The sequence below is a fragment of the Rhagoletis zephyria genome, unplaced genomic scaffold (genome assembly GCF_001687245.7).
Source record: "Rhagoletis zephyria isolate East Lansing unplaced genomic scaffold, Rhagoletis_zephyria_1.1 Rzeph_scaffold_00583, whole genome shotgun sequence".
Taxonomy (NCBI): Eukaryota; Metazoa; Arthropoda; class Insecta; order Diptera; family Tephritidae; genus Rhagoletis; species Rhagoletis zephyria.
Genome location: NW_016157667.1, coordinates 122821 through 128160, shown reverse-complemented (window position 1 = coordinate 128160; position 5340 = coordinate 122821). Strand labels below are relative to the sequence as shown.

Sequence of the window (5340 nt, the reverse complement as noted above, 5' to 3'; positions counted from 1 at the left end):
AAATAATATTACACAAACAAAATACATCGGGAAAAATTACGATGCACCGAGTACCGGTGAGAAGACCCCTATTACAAATTTATATGCCCAGATTTTAAAATTCAGTCCAAATCAGAACAAACTTTGAAAAATCAGGACATTAGCGTACTGATTGAAGAAATTAATAAAATCAGTACGAGAGTTGAAAAATCAGTACTGTACTGATACAATCAGTATGTCTGGCAACCGTAGTAATACACAGGCACACAAAAAAAAATTAGTGTGATGTGCATTTGACCGGTTATGTATTTCGACCCGCAGAATCCGAATTTGAAGTCAGTTTGGCCAATATACCTCCTAGATTTCGAGAAAACTTCAAAACCCCGTTTTTTATTGCCGATTCCCGCTGTTTATTTTGAAGTTTTCAAATCAGGACATTAGCGTACTGATTGAAGAAATTAATAAAATCAGTAAGAGAGTTGAAAAATCAGTACTGTACTGATACAATCAGTATGTCTGGCAACCGTAGTAATACACAGGCACACAAAAAAAAATTAGTGTGATGTGCATTTGACCGGTTATGTATTTCGACCCGCAGAATCCGAATTTGAAGTCAGTTTGGCCAATATACCTCCTAGATTTCGAGAAAACTTCAAAACCCCGTTTTTTATTGCCGATTCTCGCTGGTTTTTTTTGAAGTTTTCTCGAAATCTAGGAGGTATATTGGCCAAACTGACTTCAAATTCGGATTCTGCGGGTCAAAATACATAAACATCAGTGCTGCCGCTGTCACTTCAATTGAAGTTTTTCTCTTCACTTTGGAAGCCTTCACTTCATCACTTCATTTTACTTCGTTTTACTTCACTTTCCACAAATTAGCTTTATCTCCAAAATAAACAAAAATTTCTTTGAAATATATGATTTATTTCACCAAAATCAAAAATGTTTTGCTAAAATTCTTATTAAGTGGAAGGTATGGCAAAGTAACTTTTCGTAGAAAGTTACTAAAGAGACGCCTAATGAATCTCCGATCTGGCATCGATTATTTGGAAGAAGTCATTTTGATTTTCATTTTCAAATGAATAGTTGTAAAGCGCACCGAAATGAATGGATGTTTATAGTTTGATAATTTTTTAGTAAATATTTGACGAAAATAACAATTATATTTTAGTTTTCATACATCTTTAATTTTATAGCAAAAATTAAACATTTAAGTGAATCTAATCGATTAATTATATTTTAGTGTTAATATCATCAGTGAATTGTAATTTTTGATTTTCTTTCCTCAACGTTAGAGTTGTGTGATTTTAAAGATATTCCAGCACTAAATTTACACAGGAACACAATAAATTTTATATTAATAAAGGTTATAGATTACCTTTATTGTGATAAAAAAATGATCGATTAACCAATCAAGTTATAAATAACCTAATCGAAAATCTCCACACCCCTAATTGTGCTTGAAAGTCTTCACTTCGATAATCACTTCACTTTTCCTCAAAAGACACTCCGAAACACTTCACTTTTAGTGTGTTTTCACTTCGCTCGAAAATTAGGTAGGTCCGGTCAAATGCACATCACACTAATTTTTTTTTGTGTTCCGGTGTTATTATTATTATCGAGTTGGACGTTCTCGATGTTCAATATCAGAATTCACCCACTCCGGATACATATACATATATCAAGCAGTTGGGTTCGGCTGGGTTTTTTTTTAAGGATTAACTGATAAATTGCCGAACGATTCTAAAGCAGTCTAAAATGACCGCTTGCTAGGTCTGGAACACGAGTTTAGTTGGTAGGTTCAAAGCTTTCAAACTAGAAATCAGCTTCTTCAGGATAAGACCTGTTGATGAAACCACCACCGGTACAACTGAAGCTTTGTTGCATTTCCATTGCGTCCTTAATTACTCGCAGAGTTCTAACTACATATTTCTGTTTCTTCGTCGTCGGCATGCTCTCCAGGTTGCTGTTGTTCAGTACTGCAAAGTCAACTCCCCTCCTTCGTTCGTTTTGCGTGTATCACTATGTCCGGTCTGTTATGGCTTATAGTTCGATCAGAAAGAATCGTCTGATCCCAATAAAGAACGGAGCCAGTGTTTTCCATCACTGCTTTTGAAACATGCCTGTAGTATGGTTCCTGTGCTTTGTCAAGGTTTAGAAGCCATGCATTGCTAGCACTTCTGCCAATTGCGTCGTTCTCCAGTCCCCTAAGGTGTGTACTTTAAAGCAGTTATATTTTGAATAAGTATGTATGTATATATTTTACGCAAACACCTTGCATAATTACTCATTTCCATTGGTTTTTGTATCTAAATCCCGTTAAACTAATCACTTTTTTCTTCTCAGATACCAACAGGGTTGCTTAAGTAGCTAAAAGGAAATTTTACCGGAGTTGAGCGGGCTTTTGTTGCTCGCTTACAAAAAAATTCACCTGTTATTATTATTATTATTATATAGCCAAAACAGCTCATACCAAGGCGTTTCTATTATTTCTGCCATCAGTGTACACGGCGCAAATATGCAAGTGAAAGCATGGTATTTTAAGTGAAAAAAATAACTTATAATATGTATTATGAAATATGAAATATCTTACTCGCACACACTCACGTATAATAAGGAAAAAACAAGTTTTTTTTTTCTTTTTGCTAGCACAAGCCAGCGAACGATCAACTTTTGCAAGGGAAGCTAGTATTTGGTAATATCGTATTGCAAACTGCAATGCCGTTGCAGTCGCAGGGAATTATGCTGCATGCAGCTATTGCGCCAGCTGAAAAAAACTGGATTTATTTTGTTCCTTTACTTGACTTGGATCGGCATTCTTACGAGTATTTACAGTTTAAGATTCTCATTGTGAAAATCTGAAACCAGTTCTTACTGAAAGTGAGAAGCCATCAGAGTAGTAAGATTCACGTGGAGGATGCTTCGCATAAGAAGAATTCACCTCATTACACTACAACTTGACTAACAACTCTGATATGAACGAAAGTAACAACTTTTGTTTTCGGCAGCAGTAGTACGCGCATATGTCCGTTTATTCCGCAGAAAAATGGCGAAAAAACTAAAATGCTCGAAACACAGATATTAATGAAGCATTCAATAAACTTAGCTTAATCTTGACATTATATATACTGATGTCTACATATGTATGTACATAGATTGATACATACATATTTTTCTTTGACTCACATTTTTAACTAAATCACTATACTATGCAAGATTTCAAACATAAAAATCGTTTTTTTCTTCCTAATTTCAATTTACATTCCCGATCGCGTTTCAATTGTTTAGCGCAAAGCGAGCGTGTTTATTTATTGTCCTTATTATAAATCGAAAAGCGAGCGAAAAATTGAACATCCAACCGCTCTGATCGAGTGTAGTTAACACTTTGGCTATTCTTGTCGAACCAAATGATCGACGAGGCGTCGAAGCAGCTTAGCGATCGACTGGCTGTTAAGCAAGTGTGAATAACTTGGAGCTATGACAGCAGCAGAAGGGGTTCGGGGACCACAGAAAAGGTTGAGCAACAAGAATAGCCGCGGCAACTGACCAGCAATACAATCAGAATTACTGTAACAGTGCAAGTGGTGGCAGCGGCAGCGGAACTGGCGGCGCTTTTAAAGCGTTTTGTAACCGCGCACGTTCATTTCCACACATACACATTGTAAGCATACCCTGCAAAAAATGCAACTAATCCGGGTTGACTCCGGGAGCAATCGCAAAGAAACATGCTACTAATACCACTTTTGATCGCTTTATATGCAATGAACTGTTCGCTTTTTTTCGAGCATGTCCTATGAAGAGACTAATTGTTCCCCGAATGGATATAAAACGGGAGTAGTCAATTTTATAAAATGAAAATAAAAATTTCCGCCAGTTGCGATTCGAACCAGGCACTGCAAAAATTTGTGAGGCTAATCTCTAAAGAGAGCATTCCGAGATTACTCTCAATCGGGTACAATTGGGCATTAATTAGTCACAACTAAGCTCATACGGATACTATTGGAGATCAATTACCGTCGACAAATCCCTTACGGGTATAATTAGAGATCAATTCGTCTCTAACAGGTCGATTGACGATTTAATGATATGTACGCACTTAGGCTGCGTTTCACCAGATTCATTTAAGTGAAAATTACTTTAGTTTGCGTTTAGTTTCACCAATCAATTTTAATTTGTTTTTAATTTTGACTTATGTGGCCTATGCTCTTCCCTTAAATAAAAATTAAATCAGAACAACCACACTCAGAGTTAGTCTGTTCCAATAGCAGTCCGGTTTACAGGATTTAGTCAGAACTTACAGGAAGTCGTTCCTATTGACATAAAACCTGTAAGTGGGAACACATTTGAGAGAGTAACTGAGCAACTGTTCCTAGTCAGAAGTTACAGGATTTAGTCCGGAGTTTTTTTCCTGTAAGTTCATGAAAAGTGTCAAACGATCAGCTGATTTACATGTGCAAACAAAAGCAGAAAGCGGTGAAAGCAAAGAACCTTATATTTGTTTAGAAATGGAAGTAAACAACGAAATATTTGAATATGTATAGATTTTAATAATTATTTAGTGATATTTCAGCCAAATCAGTGTAGTACCAATGACATGTAAACAAACCGTCTGACGTTTTTACAGGAAATAGTGCTTTTTGCGTTCCTATGCACTTCTGCATCTGTTCTCCTTTTACTCTCATTTGAGAGCGTAAAATTGTAGTTTGACAGTTCCACAGGTTTTAGTCCGAAGTTCAAAGGAACAGACTAAGTTATTACAGGTTTAATCAGCTGACCACTGATGGGCACTGCCTTGCCCGCGGGCAAAGCTCTTTTAAGCTTCCTGTACATTTTGTATGCACAGTAAAAGCTCTCTCTGCTCATCGCTGATATACACACTCCACAATTTGGTGTATCTGCTGCTTCCTTGTATACCAGCCCTGCTTTTACAACACAGCGTGCCAAAGCTTTCAAAAGCTCTCAGTACAAATGAAAGCTTTCGATGACCAAGTCTGTTTTATAACCACTTTTTATACACTAAGGGCCGTTTTCTAATAGCTTTGTTTCTTAACAGATAATTATCACAAATTATCACTAACTTCTGCTGGAAAGCGTTTCTTAACCCAAAAAACCAGCAGAAACTAGCAGCTCCCTCTCGTTCTTACGCTCTTCTTTTTTTGGCTCTCCTGCTAATTTCTGCTAGTAAAATTTTTACTAGCAGAAACTAGCAGCTGTCAAAATGGATAAACAAAAATTCGCGCCAAATATTTCCAATAGTCATATACACCGATCAGCTGATTACTTGCTAGTTTCTGCTAGTTTTGCGTTTCTTTACTTCTTCGTTATTTCACTCTCTGTGAGCGTAATTCTTAAAATTTTCTC

The 5340-nt window shown here is 36.5% G+C and overlaps 1 long non-coding RNA gene across 1 annotated transcript; it reads right to left on the bottom strand.

Annotated features, from left to right (window-relative positions):
• Positions 1-2574: 2574 nt before the first annotated feature.
• LOC108360525 (uncharacterized) lies at positions 2575-3559 on the bottom strand. Its single transcript, XR_001847126.1, has 3 exons — positions 3166-3559; positions 2803-3037; positions 2575-2746 (listed from the first exon to the last, which is right to left on the bottom strand). It is a non-coding gene; the product is annotated as an uncharacterized LOC108360525 (long non-coding RNA).
• Positions 3560-5340: the final 1781 nt, after the last annotated feature.